This window comes from Elephantulus edwardii, unplaced genomic scaffold (assembly GCF_000299155.1).
Source record: "Elephantulus edwardii isolate Elephantulus edwardi_28Jun2011 unplaced genomic scaffold, EleEdw1.0 scaffold00035, whole genome shotgun sequence".
Lineage (NCBI taxonomy): Eukaryota > Metazoa > Chordata > Mammalia > Macroscelidea > Macroscelididae > Elephantulus > Elephantulus edwardii.
In genome coordinates, this window is record NW_006399785.1 from 20829945 (window position 1) to 20848275 (window position 18331).

The window sequence follows — 18331 nt, forward strand, 5'->3', positions numbered from 1 at the left end:
TTTTGGCAGAAGCATTCAACAGAACAAAATATGTGGTGCATTTAGGATGTCGGTCCTCTTGTGCATGCTGCCACTGTTAAGGTCATCAGACTCACAGTGACTTTCAGCAATCCATTGCATAGGTAATCATTTTATTTGGCCTGTCCAATGCATAGGTAATCATCTTCTTTGGCCTGTCCAATGCATACGTAATCTTCTTTGACCTGTCCAATGCATAGGTAATCATCTTCTTTGGCCTGTTTAATGCATAAGTAATCCTCTTCTTTGGCCTGTCCAATGCATAGGTAATCATCTTCTTTGGCCTGTCCAATGCATAGGTAATTGTCTACTTTGGCCTGTCCAAGGAGACCCAAACCTGCAGATGGCAGTCACGCATCCCATCCCCCACCTCCTACACAGGTGGCCAGCGGGGCGCACACCCCCCAGCGCAGGAGGCCTGTGGGAGGCACGCGGCCCCCACAGCACAGGCGGCCATTGGGGGCGCGCCCCCACACCCCACCACACGGGCGCTCAGCTGGTGTGCGGCCCCTCTTGTGTGGGCGGCCAGAGGGTGCCTGCTTCCCTCACAGCTGCCATCCTGGCTCCAAGAATTCTCTCCAGATCAAGTGCACCTTGCGGCAGTGTGGTGGCTCCAAGAATTCTCTCCAGATCAAGTGCACCTTGCGGCAGTGTGGTGGCTTCACTGTGCCAGTCTTGAGGAGGGCCGGTGCCAGCATCCATCCTGGGTGAGGGAATCCATTCGTTCCAGCTGTGGAAGCCTCATGGAGCTGCAGTGGCTGTGAGGTGCAGTGAGGGCTCTGCAGGGGTGGGAGTTGGGAGCCATGAGACTCACCCATTTCTCCTTGGGAATCCTTGAATTCCTGTTGTTGAGCCTCGATCTTCACTGAGGGCCAGTCATCAACTGTTTAAGTGTTCAATTATCAATAAGCCGAAGTCTGTGGAAGACCATAATGGCCCTGCTTTAAGTGGTTCGCTGCTCCTGCAGCTCACCATGCTGTCTCTGCCTCTGCCACCATCTTGGATCTCCAGCAGTCACTGTTTTACGCCATCTGGTTCAGAGTCTTCCTCTTCTTCTCTGACTTTCTGTCTTTCCAAGCATGATGTTGTTACCCAAGGAATAACCTCTTATAGCAACATATCCAAAGTATGTGAAACAAAGCTGTATCTTCTTTTTTGCCTCCAAGTAGCACTCTGTCTGTATCCAAGTCATATTTGTTTGTTCTCTTGGCCAACAATGGAATATTAGGGACTCTTCTCTAACACTACAGCTCAAAGGCATTAATTCTCCTTCAATCATCCTTATTCATTGTCTAGCTCTAAAATTCATAGCAAGTGATTGGAAAGAGCCTGGCCTGAATCAGGCACACCTAGTTCTTGAAATTGACGTTGTTGCTCCTCAATAATTTGGAGAGGTCCCTGACTGCAGATTCTCTCAATATAGTAAGTCTCCTGATGTCCTGACTACTGGTACTGATGGTACTGATCGTGGATCCAAATAAGATTAAATCATTGACAGCTTTACTTTTTGCTCCATCTATCATGATGTTATTTATCACTTCAGTGTTAAGAATTTATGTTTTCTTGAAGTTGAGATGTAATCCATATTGAAAGCTATATTCTTTGATCTTCTGCAGCAAGTGCTTCAAGTCCTCATTTCCAGCAATGCTTTATAATTTGCATAATGAAGGTTATTGATGATTCTTCCTGTAATTCTGATGCCACATTCTTCTTCACAGAGTCCATCTTCTCAAATAATTTTCTCAGCGTACAGATTGAGGCTTAATATCAAGAAGACAAAGATTCTCACCACTGGACCAATTGGCAGCATCAGGATAAATGATGAAGAGATTGAGATTGTTCACAGCTTCAGTTTGCTTGGCTCCACAGTCAACACTCTCAGCACCAGCAGCCAGGAAATTAAAAGACGTATTGTGATGGAAACGTCTGCTGTTAGGGACCTCTCCAAAGTACTGAAGAGCAATGGTGTCTCTCTGGAGACTAAGGTGCGTCTGATATAGACCATGGTCTTTGCAATCACTTGTTATGCTCAGAGAGTCGGACAATGACTAGAGAAGATAGAAGGAGAATTGATGCCTTTGAGCTGTGGTGCTGGAGAAGAATATTGAGGGTACCATGGACTGCTAAGAAAACAAACAGGTTCATCCTGGAGAGGGTTAAACTGGGCTGCTCCTTAGAGGCAAGGATTCTGAGGCTTCATCTAACATACTCTGGACATGTTGTAAGGAGAGACCAGTCCTTGGAGAGGGACATCATGGTTGGGAGGGTAGAGGGACAGTGCATGAGGGGAAGGCCCTCTATGAGGTGGACTGATTTAGTGACTGGGGTAATTGGGATAGGTTCATTGGAGACAGTGCAATTGGCACAGGATACAGCAGAGTTTAGGGCTGTTGTACATAGGGTCGCTATGAGTCACAATAGGGTCGCTATGAGTCGCAAGGGACTTGATGGCACATAACAACAACATCACAGATTAGGTTAGTACTGCAACACTTTACTTACCACCACAAAACCATACACCAAAAACAAAAACAAACAAACAAAAAACACTAACAACAATCCCTGTTGTTGAGTTGAGCTTAACCAATATCAATCCTCCATTAAGTTTCCAAGGCAGTAAATCTCTGGGAGAGGAGACTTGCCTATGTATATTTCTTCTGAGGAATCCCTGGATTGAAAGCTGTCCACCTTTCAGTTGTCAGCCTCTCATGTCATGCAGGATGTCATCAGGGTTCCTTAATCCCAAATTCATACTGAGTTGTATGAAAATAGACCGAGGTGAAGTAGGAGCGTGGAGCTAACATTATTCGATAATTGTAATGTTAATAAGGACATTAACTATTCTACTATGAATTAGTTCTTGGAGATTTGGTAGTATAGTCCCTAGCTAGTTGTCCTAACATAAAGGCCTGATCTCTGTGGCAGTTTGAATCCAGCAGGCTAAGAACTCTGATTGTTTAGTGGTAAGAAGCTGCCCTGCAATCCCAAAGACACAAGGTTCGAATGCACCAGCTGCTATGTGGGAAAAAGAGGAGTAATCTCTAGTGTGATTATTTGCCTCTGAAAACTTGCTGAGGGGTGGTTCCACCAAGGGCATACAACAACAACAGTGCCTCTTCAGGGGATAGATGGAAAATCTCTCCGATGGGAAAAACCAACCAACCAACCAACCAACCAACGAAAAAACCAACTTCAGAACCTGCTGGAAGATCAGCTTTGAGTAGTTCCCAACTAGATGACAATGACTTTTGAGTTGATTGACTTGTCTTTCATACCTTTGTGTCCTCTGCTCTATGTGGATTCCCAAGCATAGTGACAGCTGGGCCGCAGACGAGATCAGAGTCCAGAGAGGACTGAGCACCCTCTGCAAACAGAGAATTACACCCAGCCTCCCACCCGAGCAGATGCCATGCCTGAACTTTGGTCTTGGTTTAAAGACTAAGCTTACCCATTGTTATGCTCGCAACACTTAAATTTAAGGAAAATATAGTCTCCAGAGATTGAATATTTTTAGGGTGATTGGCTTAAACTAAATAAAAACCATAAGGAGACTAAGAAAGGGGCCTTTTCACAGTGCTAAGCCATGAGAGGACATTGGCCTCAGCCTCTCTCTTTTTCAGAATTCATTCTCTCATGTCCTTGCTTTCTTTCTGCTACTGGTTTTCAACAGCTCTACCCAGCTTACATTTGCCTGCGGTGAAAAGAGAATTTGCTACAAAGAATAGAATAGAATAGAATAGAATAGAATAGAATAGAATAGAATAGAATAGAATAGGATAGGATAGGATAGGATAGGATAGGATAGGATAGGATAGGATAGGATAGGATAGGATACAATACGATAGGATAGGATAGAAAGAATAGAAGAATAGAATAGAATAGAATAGAATAGAATAGAATAGAATAGAATAGAATAGAATAGAATAGAATAGAACAGAATAGAATAGAATAGAATAGAATAGAATGAGCATGTTGATGTATAGCTTCTGTTATGTAAAAATAGGATTGTATGTAAAGACCATTGCAAAGCAGAGCCAAGGTTGAGAGTGGATTTTACAAATCTTTCTCTGATCTAATCACAAAGTCCAAAGGGTCCATTCAAACAGTGTTTTCTAGCTGAGAAATCCTTTCACCCACAGAAACAAGGGCAGGGAGCAGCTGTTTCAAAATGTTGTTGTTGTTGTTAGGTGCCTTCAAGTTGAATATGACTTATAAAGACCCTATGAACAGCAGATCTGAACCCTGTCCTGTCCTGTGCCATCATCACACTTCCCGACAATGTAAAGTCCATTGTGACAAGTCACAGGTCAGTCCACTTGGTTGGGGTCTTTCTCTCCTTCACTGACCCTCTGCCGCCCTTGCCAGCATCATGTCCTCCTCCAAGTAACAGCACCTCCTGGCAGCATGCCCAAAGTTATGTGAGGCAAAGCCTCGTCATTCTTACCTCCTGAGAGCACTCAGACTGCACCCTTTTCAAGACATATTTATTTGTTCTTTTGGCAGTGTATGGAATGTTCAGTGCTCTTCTCCAACACCATAACCCAATGGCATCAATTCTTCTGTCATCCCTATTCAATGTCCAGATCTCAGATGCATAGCAATTGAAGAATATGAATCCCAGAACACTCAGTTGTGTTCATGAGAAACCTATACCTGGATCAGGAGGCTGTTGTAGAAACAGAGAAGAAAGACACTGCATGGTTTGAAATTAAGAAGAAAATACATCAAGATTGTATACTCTCCATGCCTATTCAATCTGTATGCTGAGCAAATTATTTGAGAAGATGGACTCTATGAAGAGGAATGTGGCATCAGGATCAGAGGAAGATTCATCAATAATTTGCCTTATGCAGATAACACAACCTTGCTTGCTGAAAGTGAGGATTTGAAGCAGTTGTTGCAGAAGATCAAGGAATGCATCCTTCAGTATGGATTGAAGCTCAAGGTTAAGAAAACAAAGATTCTTACCGCTGGACCAATAGGCAACATTATGGTCACTGGAGAAGAGATTGATGCTGTCAACAACTTCATCTTACCTAGATCCATAATTAAAACCCTTTGTACCAGCAGTCAGGAAATCAGGAGATGTATTGCATTGAGAAAGGCTGTAGTTAGAGACCTCTCCAAATTATTGAGGAATAAAGATGTCAGTCTGAAAACTAAGGTGCATCTAATTTAGGCCATAGCTTTTCTGACCACTTTCTATGTATCTGAGAGCTGTTCCATAATGAGAGATATGAAATAAAAGTGCTATGGGAGAAGTATATGAAAAAGATAGACAGATATCAAGAAATAAAAGCATATGTCAAAACAACTATGAGGTATCATCTCACCCCAGTCAGAATAGCAAAATTTAACAGAAGAGGAAGCAACAAGTGCTGGCGAGGTTGTGGAGAAACTGGAACCCTTGTTAACTGTTGGTGGGAGTGTAAAATGGTGCAATCACTGTGGAAGGCAGTATGGCACTTTCTCAAAAAGTTGCAAATAGAGATACCATTTGACCCAGCAATTCCACTACTGGGAATATATCCCAAAGAGACCATAACTGACATCCACGCAGATATATGCACACCCATGTTTATCACGTCTCTATTCACAATAGCAAGAAGTTGAAAACAACCCAGGTGCCCATCAACAAACGAATGGATAGAGAAGCTGTGGTATATTCACACAATGGAACACTACACTGCATTGAAAACAAGGAACTCATGCAATATTATTCAAAATGGGTGACCCTGAAGGACATTATGCTGAGTGAAATATCTCAGTCGCAAAAGGACAAATATTGCATGGTGCCACTGTTGTAAAATGGGATTGATATCAGAGTTGGGGTAAGACTGAGAAAAACTGGATAAATTGTGTATACTACACTGAAACAGATGAGGGAATGAATAATTTAAAAGCAATATATGATAGGGTATTATGGTTATCACAAGAGTCCACAATTAAGGTTGCATAGTGGAATGTACTTGGGGCCGTGGGAGGGGTGTGGAGGGATTGTGTGTCCCAGGGAGGGAGTGTTTCTTTTACTTTTGAAAGAGAGGAGCTAACTGGGGGCGGGGGTGGTGAGGGAGAACTGGGCGGGGAGAGAAGTGCAGCAATGAATGAATGGAAATCCAAAATCTCTGTAAATGTTCATTAAAATTATTTTTTTAAAAAAAAACAGTGAGAGAGGAAGAAAATGGGCTAGGTGAAGAGGGAAAATCTCTAACACCTGGGAACTAAAAATAAAATCACACCTGGAAAACACCAACAAAAAAATATAAATAAATAAAAGCATATGTTATTTTCCTTCTGTTGGATTCTGCCTGGGGATATCAAGACAGGACTCTGGAGTAAACCTGCCCCATAAACTTTTTAAGGATATAAAGTTTACGGAAGTCGTCATCTTTTTTTTCCCATGGAGCAGCTGGTGAATTTGAACTACTGACCATTCAGGCAACATTAACACATAACTACCAACAAGACTTCTTAAAGCAAGTATAAATAACACAAAAGACAGGGCGATCTATCCGAAATGAAGGGAAATCAGTGGCCAAGCTTCTCAGGAAATTTAGAAGAAAACTACCATTTAGGGTAAATTTAGGGAGCTCTGGTGGCTCAGTGGTAAGGAATTACAATGTCATCGCAAAGGTGTAGAGTTTCAGCCCCTCAGCTGGTCCAAGGAACAAAGCTGCACAGACTTCTGTACCTTTAACTGCCTCTAAAAATCCACTGAAGGGTCAGTTCTGACTCAACTGTACACAACAGCAACACAGCCACGTCTCTTTGAGCCTCATCAGTAAGTGCATGGAGCCCTCACGTTCAGCAGGCAAGATAGCGTTGTTTGCTGATCGCAGATGATGAATGAGTTTTCCTCCACTCCTGATGCTGCTCTTGTCTTCACATAGTCTAACTTCTCAGATTATTTGTTCAACCCACTGATTAAATGAAAACAAGAAACACATTGCCATCGAATCTGAACCAACTCATAGCTGATCCCCCAACCCCAGTGCTTTTGGGGGGGCATCGTTAATTGCACTGAAGGAGGTTGCCCACCCTTTTCCTGAAGATAGATTGTCCGAGTACAGTGAGTGGCTTCAGGCCTCCCAACCTACACCTTTCCTGGTTTTAAACGATGCAATGTCCCTTGTTCTATTCAAAACACTTCTTCCACCTAAGTGTTCTGAAATTCCCATTCTTCACAGTGTTATCCATAACTCATGATCCAATCCACACGGTCAAACTCCTTTGCAATAAGCAGTAAAATATAAGTAAACATCCTTATAGTATCCTCTGCTTTCAGTCCAGATCCATCTGACTTCAGGAATGATATCCTTTGTTCCACAACCTTTTCGGAATCCAGATTTCTTTACTGAAATTTCACGCTGATGTATGTCTCCAGTCAACTCAACAGCACCTAACACCACCAGAAAGTGCACGTGTGTCTAGATCCACCTGTGATATAAACCCCATTATGCAAAGTGTCTGATCCAAAATCCTTATAGCCAAAGGGTCCATTCTGATCTCATATGTGTAAGAGTAAAACTATAATTCCAGGGATTTTCAATGACAAAATTTCCCAAGTAGGTCAGTCCTTTCTTCCGGAATATCTCTGGGTGAATTGGAATCATAACTTCCATTAACAATAAGACGTTAAACATTTCCATTGCCCAAGACTATAAAAGTTCATAGTTTTCAGAGGCATGCTGTTTAGAAAGTGGAGTCTTCAGGCCTTTTGTTCATGGGGTCGCTAAGAGTTGAGCTCGACTCAATGGCAATCAACAACAGCAACAGTAACTGCTCAGGAACTCCAAAGTGTCTCACGTAGAGATTTAGCTTTCCCACGGCTTTGTTGTTGTTGTTGTTTTTCCTTTTTTTTTTTTTTTTTTGGTTCTTGCATGACATTCTCAGAAACGAGAAAATACTGCGCACTATAATCTTTTATATTAGAATTCCACTTTTGTCTCAGAGTCCCAATCACTGTTCTTGTTTATTTCTTCTCCTCAGCCTTATAGATTTGTTTTGAATGAGGTGGGAATTAGACTGCCACTTTTCCAGTGAAGTAACCATTGTACAAGTTGGTTAAATGACAATTACTTTTCCTGACATCCCAATTTCTGGTAATGACACAACCATATATTGAGTCAACTTGACTTGATAACAGACATTCCCCTGAAGTGCCTCTTCTTCTTTCAATGTAATCTCCTCTAGTTCGTTCCTCAAATGGGTAAACAACCTACTGGGCCTGGTAATACTAGCTTCACGTCTATTTTATTCATTCATTCAAGAAATGAATACAATTAACGGTTGACTAACTAAGAGTCGAAGAAATTAGTACTTCAGTTTAGAATCTCATCATTGATGTCAGAGACCAAGGTCCAATTTCAAGTCCATATGCTCTACGTGTAGACACCACCCATCTGTTTAGCGGCTAATCAAAAAGTAGGTAGTTAAAACCCACTAGATGCTCTCCTGAAGAGGAAAACTCATTAAATCTTTATTAAAATATCTCACCTAAAGATTTTCAGGATTGGGAACTTTATTCTATAGGGTTGATTCGCTTGTTGCTGTTATGTGCTATGAAGTTATTTGCAACTTGTAGTGACCCTATGTACATTAGCTCTTCACCCTGCCCTATCCTGAAGCAGTCTCACTGAATCTGACACACATAGTCCTATTTCTCTAAAAAGTGAGTCAATTTTTCTCATCCTGAGAGTCTTCTCCTGTGTGACATGATGTCTTTTTTCAAGGACAGGTCCCTCTTGGCCACAGGCCCAAAACATGTGGAATAGAGCTTCAAAATCCTCCAGGGAGCAGCTTGGTTTCACCCTCTCCAGGATAAATATGTTTGTTTTTCTGGAAGTCTATGGTATCTTCAACATTCTTCTCCAGTATCACAACTCAAAGACATCAATTCTTCTTCTACCATCCTTAGTCATTATCCAGTTCTCTGATGCAAAACAAGTAATTGTGAAGACTATGGCCTGGATCAGGCTCACCTTAGTCTCCAGACTGGCATCATTGCTCTTCAGTACTCTAAAGAGGTCCAGGACAGCAGACATTCCCCAATGCAATTCATCTTTTGATTTCCTAACTGCTAATGCTAAGAGTGTTGATTGTGGAACCAAGCAAGCTGAGGTTGATAACCGTCTCAATCTTTTCTCCATCAATTATGAAGCCTGCCATTGGCCCTGTGGTGAGAATCTTTGTTTTCTTGATGTTAAGCTTCAATTCATATTGAAGACTACAGTCCTTGACCTTCTGCAGCAAACACTTCAGGTCCTCTCAATTTCAGCAAGCAGGATTGTATCAACTGCATGACATAAGTTGTTGATGAGCCTTCCTCGAATCCTGATGCCACACTCTTCCTCATAAAGCCCAACACTGGCTCTTTTACTCATTTGTGTTAGAGAGGATGTGATGCTACTAAATGTACAAACAAGGGTAACTCCGATGAGAAACAGCACGGATTTGGCCTACTTTCTTTTCTAAACCATTTGTTTCGTAGTAGTAGTTATTGTTGTTGCTTTTGTTGAGTTGTAGACAATTCAGTAATCCTATGAACAAAAGACCTGAACATTTGTATAACTTTCATCGTTTCTCCAAGTTCATAGAGTTTCCGGAGGCAAGCTATTTCAGAAGTGGATGTCACTGCTGCTCCCAAGCTTGTTTTAATCTGGGAGCTCGAGCAAACACTGCCCACCATGGGTAACCATTATTGCATTTGGCACATCAGAGTCACAGTGTTCAGCTTCACAGCAACCATGACTTACCTCTGTACAGCAAATAGACAGAAGAGTGTTATGCCACTTAGAAGAATGCTTGACCAAAAACAATTAAAACCAGGCCTGAGGGCCTCAGATTAAAATCACCCACCTTTGGCTTGGTAGCATCACTTTCAGTCCACTAGGCCAATTGATCTTTCTCTATGTTGTTGTTGTTAAGTGTTGTCAAATCATAATATAATCATAATTACTAAATAGTAGCATAACTATTAAAAAATAATAGCTAAAAAAAGTACAGCCTCTCAAATGAGCTGTTCTGCATATAGAATGAAAAGGTATGGAGATAGGATGCATCCCTGGCACACACTTTTCCTGATCGTGAACTGTGTAGTGTTTCCCTGCTCTGTTCTAACTACTGCTTCCTGGTATAAGTTTCATATGAGAACATTTTTCTCAAGGTTGACTACAGGTTGTTGTCAATGAAACACAGATAGACATTCTTCTGCTCCTCTGCTTTTGGTCAAGATCGATTTAACATCAGCTATAATGTCCCTAGGTACCACAGCCTCTACTAAACCCAACTTGCACGTCCACCAGTTCTGTGCTGATGTGCTGTTGCAGCTGTTATGAGATAATCTTCAGCAGGATCTTGTTTGAGTGTGATATTAATGATATTGTTTGATAATTTCCACAATGTCATGTCACTTTAAAAAAAAGTGAGGATAAAGATAGATCTCTTTCGGTCAGGTGGCCACGTAGTCGTCCTCCAAATTTCTTGGCATAACCTGGTGAGCACATCCAAGGCAGCATCTGTTCATTGAAATATGTAAACTAGTATTCCATCAATTCCTGGGGTCTTGTTTCTTTGCCAATTTTTTCAGAACAAATTGAACTTCCTCCATCATCACTACCATCTCTTGATCATATGTTGTTTCATGAAATTCTTGTATGTCAACCAACTCCTTTTGGTATAATGACTTAGTACTTCTTCCATCTTTTTTTGATGCTTCCTGGTATCCTTAAATGTTATAACTCAAGGCATCAACTTGTTCTTCAGTTCCCTCAAGTTAAGAAATGTCAAACAAGTTTGTCTCTTGATTTTACGATTCCTGTTCTTTGCATATTTCATTATAATGTTTGCTTTGCTTTCCCTAGGTGCCCTTTAAAATCTTCTGATCAGCTCCTTAATTTTAGTATTTTTTCCCTTTGTTTTGGCTACTCAACATTCTAGGACCATGTTCAGTCACTTCAGACATTTATCTTGGTCTTTTCTTCTGCGTCTGTCTTTGTAATGACTTTTTACATTCCTCATGGATGATATTCTTGGCATCCTCCCATGCTAGTGTTCAAGGCCTCAAACCTGTTCCTGAGATGATGGCCTTTAAATTCTGGTGGGATAAACTCAAGGTCAGCCCTTGGTTCTTGTGTATTTGATTTGATTTTATTTTGCTTTAGTCTGAACTTGCATATGAACACTTGGTGGTCTGTTCCACAGTCAGCACCAGGCCTACTTCTCACAGTTGATACTGGGATTCTCCATCGTTTTTTTTCCCCACAGATGTATTCAATCTGATTCTTCTGTAGACCATAAGAATTACTCCATGTGCAATATCACTGTTTATGATTCTTATGCAAAGTGTTTGCAATGAATATGTCATTGATTGTACAGAATTCTGTCATTCTATCACCAGCCTCACTTTTGTTACCAAGTTCAATGCTTTTGGACTACTGACCCTTCTTCCTTGTTCCCAACTTTTATGTTCCATTCACCCATTATTATCAAAGCATCTTTGTTGCATGTTCAATCGATTTTTGACTGCAAGTGTTGCTAGGAGTCATCTATTTCCCACTCTTCGGCTCTGATTGTTGGTGCATGTATTTGGATGATGGTGGTAGTAATAGTTCTTCCTTGTTGACTGGCTTAATGGTAAGGAATTGTGCTACCGAGGCTAAGGTGAGTGATTTGAATTCGTCAGATGTTCTGTGGGAGAAAGGTGTACAATCTCCTCCTGTGTGATTTACTGACTCTAAAAATCCTCTGCAAAGTCAACCACAGGCCAGTCCCAATGCAACAGGACACAACAGCCACAATAGGATTAATATGAGTCAGAATCCGCTTGGTGGTAGTGGACTTCCATAATGTTCAACAAGTTCCAGCAGTCTCCAGACTAAAATAAACTAAGAAAAAAGGCCTTGCCATCCATATTTCGGAAAATGCTGAATTGTGTTTTATCTGACTGTGGACAATGTGTAAGCCTGGGAAGCATCTTGTTCCTTGTGAGAGAAGGAGCCATGAGCTGGGGGCAAATTGAAGACAGATGACAGGAATATACAAACAAGACCTTCCAAGGTTCTTAAAGATTTACTAATGAGAAAAATGAATACCGTTTCTGCCTTCATAGACGTTACATTGTCTAGTGAAAGGATAGGAATAAGTCTTATAATTATGCCATTAAAAACTGTTGTAAATGTTGTGCCAAAGGTCATGGTGCTCCAAGAGACTGCAGTGGGGGAATTGGTGTACTGTGCATAGTGGTTAAGAATGGATTTTTTTTTCATGGTTCCCATTCTTCTATGTCATGTAGCCCTGGTGTGTCCACTTGCCGTACAGAGTTAATTTGTGGTCGCTTGTGAAGCTGAACACCATGACACTGATGTGTCAAATGTGCTAATGGTTACCCATGGCTGACGGTGTTTGGTGGAGCTCCCAAATTAAAGCAAGTTTAGTAGCAGGAGTGCCATCCACTTCCATAATAGCTTGCTTTTGGAAACCCTATGAATCTAGAGAAAGGATGAAAGTCACACAAGTGTTGAGGACTTTCATTCATAGAGTTGCTATGAGTTGTCTAGGACTTGACGGCACTTAAGAGCCACAAAAGGAGTTTATTTACAAACTTAAATGCAGTGTTTTCCATAACAGACTTTTTTTTATGAGGAGATGACAACAAATAAGTGGGAGTTGCCTGCTGGATTGTGGGATGACTGCTGGTTACAAAAGCCAAAAGAATGAAATGTCCGTAGAAGGAACTGATGGTATGCCAGCAGCCTGGTGAAGGGGAGTCCGAGAGAAACGCTATGTATCGTGAAGCTGGCAAAGGAGGCAGGGGGCCGGCCAGTCATACGAGGCTAGTAGGCTGGTTTTTATGTCATGAACAACAGAATACCATCACAGAGATTCATGTCTGTGATACCTTGAAAGTTGGAGCTTTTCTGTGGAGAAGAGAGGAGAAGGGCTCAGCCAAGAGAAAAACTGGTGCTTGTACCAGTGATTGTTGACTTGACTGTGACCATGACTCAGGAAGGTGAAATAACCTCAACTCTGAGTCTCACAACTGCTTGTTGTTGTGAGGTGATGTCAAGTCCAGTATTACTCACAGTGACCTGATGAACAACAGACCTGAACCCTGACCTACCCTGTGCCATCCTCAATATCTTGAGGCCATTGCTGCAGTTATCATATCAGTTTATCTAGTTGAAGATCTTCCTCTCTTTTGCAGACCCTTCCCCTTGCCAAAGATGATGTCCTTCTCCAAAGAATACTCTCATAGCAACGTGCCCAAAGTTTGTGAGATGACGCTTAGTTACCTTTGTCTCCAAGGAGTACTCATGCTGCACCTTGTTTGAGACCTATTTGTTCTTTTGGCAGTCCAAGGGATGTTCGTTACTCTTTTACAACACCATAGTTCAAAGGCATCAACTCTTCTTCTGCCATTCTTATTCATTGTCCAGCTCTCAGGCATATAGCAAGTGATTGAAAAGACTTTGGCCTGAACCAGGTACACCGTAGTCCTCAAACTGACGTTATCATTCCTCAGTGATTTGGAGAGATCCCTGACTGCAGACTTACCCGTTGTAATACTTCTCACACCGGGAGCCATAGGAAATTTCTTTAAGTACACAAAGGACATTTCAAATTAAACAAACAAACAAACAATTTTAGTTTGATTTTAGTAAAAGTTTACAAAGTAAATTTGTTTTTTCATTCAACAATTCGTAGATATTCAGTGACATTAATTGTCGCTCCATTTGCCATCCTTTCCTGTATTGGGAACTTTGTCTCTAAGCAAATGGTCTTTTGATCTTGCATGGTTTGGGGGCATTTTTACCTCCCTGTTATTATTGCGCTTCCTGCTGAGGAGCTATGATGTCAGTTAGAGCAGTAAGGTGCATCCAGTTCAGGTCGTGGCCTTTCTGATCACTAAGAGCATCTAAGAGCTAGATAATGTGTAAGGATAACAGAAGAAAAATTGATGCCTTTGAGGAGAGGTGTTGGAGAAGAGTACTGACTATTTCATGGACTGCTGAGAGAGCAAATAAATATATGTTGGAGAAAGTCCAGCCACGGTGCTCCTTGGAGGCAAAGATGTTGAAGCTTCTTCTCACGTACTTCAGACATGTTTGTAGGAGGGGCTATTCCTTGGAGAGGGACATTATGCTTGGAAAGAAGGGAGGGTCAGCAAAAGAGAAGAAGACTCTTAATCCTGTGGATTGACACAGTGAGTGCTGCAGTGGGCTCTAGTGTGTCAGGAAGGATAAGACAGTGTTCAGATCTGTTGTTCATAGGGTCACTATGGGCCATACTTGACTCAATGACACCTAACAACAACAATAATAGGTGGAAAGTTGAACCAAGGAGTGGATGTGGTTCTAGAATTGAAGGGTGTGTAAGGACCATACTCTCAGAATTTCTATCATGTTCTATCTGACCACTGACCAGTAAACCTGATCTTTCTTATGATTTTCTTTTATATTTATTCATGATTTTTCTCCAACCCTCTCTAGGAATTCTTATTATGATTCTGGTGAGAATATTTGGGAGTAATAGATGGGCACTATCTACTTCTTCCTGTTTCATGAGGCTGAGTTCACATAGTCCATTAGCTCTTTGAACTAATTGTTTCCATTTATTGCTGATTTTCCTGACTTTTAGTTGCACTTTAGATGGCCACTCAAACATTTTTAAAATTCTAGTAGTTACTCAACAAAGTAGGATACAGAACATTTTCTTTGTGAGCTACTTTGTTGAGGAACTACTGGACAAAATTGACCTTGATATCCTTGAGCCTTTAAAAAATTCTTGTTATTTTAATATACAACTGGTGTTCAGAGCCACCACGATACCTACATGCTTACCTAAGTGAGGGAAGAATTCTTTTTGTCTTTCTTTTTCAATCTCTCACCCCTGCCTGTCCCTTCTCACTCTCATCTATGCATACAATGCTTAATAAGAGAAAGAAGGAAAAAACAGAGGGAGGGAGGGATGAAAGAGAGAAAGTACAAATGGAGGGGACAAAAAGTTCAGGTTCTTCCCATTAATACGCTTTCCTTTAAGTAAAATATTCTGCGCCATGACTATGCCAACTTGTCTACTTCACCTGGCTACTCACCGAAAGGATAGTCATTTGAACCAGGTTTGAATTGTGCTGCAGTGAGGAGTATGGAACAAGCCCTAGACTGCCCAAATGACAAACAAACCAGTCTTAAAAGAAGTGCACCAAGGGTGCTTCTTAGAGACAAAGACGGTTACACTTTGTTAAATAGACTTTGTTAAATAGACTTTCAGCATGAGGAGGGCCCAGTCTTTGGGAGGAGACCTCAGGCTCGGAATGATAGAAGGTCAAAGAAGGAGAGGAAGATACTCAAGAAAATGGATTGACACAGTAATTGCAATTATGGGCTTGAGCACAGGAGAGATGGTGAGGCTGGTGCAGGATGTGCTGTACGTTGGCTGACTTGATGTCATCTAAGAATAACCACACAGGGGCTCTGATGGCCCTAACATGAAGTAGCTGAGCTGCAATCCCAAAGGTGCGTGACTCAAAGAGAGGAGCTTCTCAGTAGGAGATGGATGGGCAATCTCCTCTGCCTCTGAAAACCCACTGGAGCATCACCAATGTCCACAGTCCCCATGAGTCCAAGCTAAGGCTGTGCAAGTGACAGCAACAGGAAGCTCTGGCGGAGAAGAGCGCAGAGAGTTCCACCGGGAGCCCAAAGGCAGTGCGTCTCTGGTGCTTGGAGGCCACCAGCTAACTCCCAAGGAGAGAGATGGGTACTCTGCTCACAAGCGATTTATGACCTTCCTCCAACCTGCTAACGGGTCAACCATGAGTCCATTCCAACTTGATGGCAATTATTGAGTTGACATTGTAGTACTCAATATTTGACTTTTTATCTCTTTATTAACTCTAGAAATTAAAAATAAGTTTTCTTCCGTGCAAAATATTAGTGATGGTTTCCAATATTCATGCTCTCTTTTTAACTTGTTTTCCAACAGAACGCCCAGATATTAAATGTACACATGGCTGCCCAGCTTGTAACGACATCACAGACTTTCCTTGACAGCCTTTTCTGCTCAAATAAATCAATTTTGACTGATAGACTATAATCCAAGATTACAGGTGCAAGTTCTAAATTAAGCCTTCTCTTTCCTTCAAAACCTATTTGAATATTGTAGACAAAACCAACACAGCATGAGAGGATGGAATCACAAGAATTCTATTAGAGAATAAAAAACCCCCAAAACCAAACAAAAACACTTTCATAATGACTAGTCTCCTATGTGAATATTGTTGTTGTTTATGTTGTTGATTGTCTTCTCATGGAGCATGACTCATAGAGACCCTGTGCTCAAAAGGCCTGAAGCCTCTCTACTATTATTGACCTTCATCAAAGTTCATAGAATTTCCGGAGGCGTTATTTAGGAAGTGGATGTTACTCCTGCTTCCAAACCTGTCTTGGTATGCTACTATTTTTATGTGTCATTCACTCCTCTGTGATTTATAGTGACTCTATGTACAGCAGCTCTGACCCTTCCCTATTCTGGGTCAGTCTCACTAATCCTGACACACGAAAACCCATAGCCCCAGTTACTATATCAATCCATCTCATTCCATGATAATAAGAAAATAATTTTCATTGCTCTTTGGGGCCAATCTTTGGAGAAATATATCATGCTTGGAAGGATCAAGGGACAGCCGGGCAAGGAAGACCCCAGGTGAGATAGATTGACACTATAATTGGGGTAATTAAATTGGCTCACGATAGAGCAGGGTTCAGAGCCATTGTGCATAGGGTTTCTATGAGTCACAAGTGACTTGATGGCACATAACAACAAGAGTGTATTCCAAATACAAATACTTGCATTCATACTATATTTTAATTACCATCCAGGAAAAAGAAATTTGAGAACAGCATTAATATCGTATTTTAGTAAAGGAAGTGCAATCAGAGAGAGGCAAGAATGGTGAAACCTCATCTCACACATTTTGACATGTCAGGGGAGGCCAGTTCTTGGGGAAAACCATCATACTGGGAAAAGACGAAGGGTCAGAGAAAAAGAAGAAGATCTCAAACAAGACAATTAGAAATAGAGACTCTAACAATGAGAGCAAGCATTTCAGAGATTCTGAGGATGGCCCAGGATAGGACAGGGTTCAGATCTGTTGTTCATGGGACTGCTATGATTTGTGCATAACTCAGTGGTAACTATCAACAATAACAAAACATGTCTTGGATTCTTAAGATTATCACAACAAAGTAATGATACGGTGGATTTAAAGAACAGACATATATTTGCTCACACTTTGGAAGGCCCAGAGCCTGAATTCTGTGTGTGGGAAGCACCCTGTTATCCCTGTCTGTGCTAGAGATTTTCTCTTGTCTCCTTCAGCTGTCATTGCCTTGAGTGTTCCTTAGCTTTTTTTGTGTCTTAACATGGAATCTGTATTCCCCTGTGTGAGCCTACGTCTCTCAGTGTCTTTTCTCCCTCTTAGAAGATACCACTCAAGAAGAATTTCAATCTGTTCAACGTTGATATGAGTTTATGGATTTAACTGATAACATATACTGTTGAGTATGAACAGACTCACAGTTATCCCTCCACAGGCTTCTCAGAAGCTGAGAGTCACATTGGAAGATATTGCCCATCTTTTTCCTGCAGAGTAGCACGTAAATTCGAACCTCTTGCCTTTGGGAAGAAAATACAACTTCTTACCCACTAAAGCAGTCACCAGGACCAGTGAGTTGGTATGGGGGATTGGTGGGTTAGTAGTAAGAATGTAAGTCTACAGACTAATGTGTGCCTTACTCAAGCTATGGTCAACATGGATGTAAAGTTGAGGAAGGAATAAGGAAGAAGAATTGAAGCATTTGAATTGTAGTTCTGGCAAAGAGTGTTGACTATACCATGGATGACTAAAAGAACCAAACAAATCTGTATTGGAATGGCGGGCATGTTGTAATAAAGGTCCATTCCTTGAAAGAGGACATTATGGTTGGAAAAGTGGAGGGTCAGCAAAGTAGGAGAATCTTTCAGTGAGATGGATTGGCACAATTACAGCAATAGTGCACTTTGGCATGGAAGAGATTGAGAGTAGAGCATAGGGTCAAAGTCCCAACATTATACATAAGGTTGTCATTGGTCAAAGTAGACTCAATTTATCTAACAACAATTTAATCATTAAATCCAAAAGAATGTGTGAGATATAGATAGATAGATAGATAGATAGATAGATAGATAGATAGATGATAGATAAATAGATAGATAGATAGATAGATATAGATGATATAGAGGTAGATGTAGATATAGATATAGATACAGATACAGA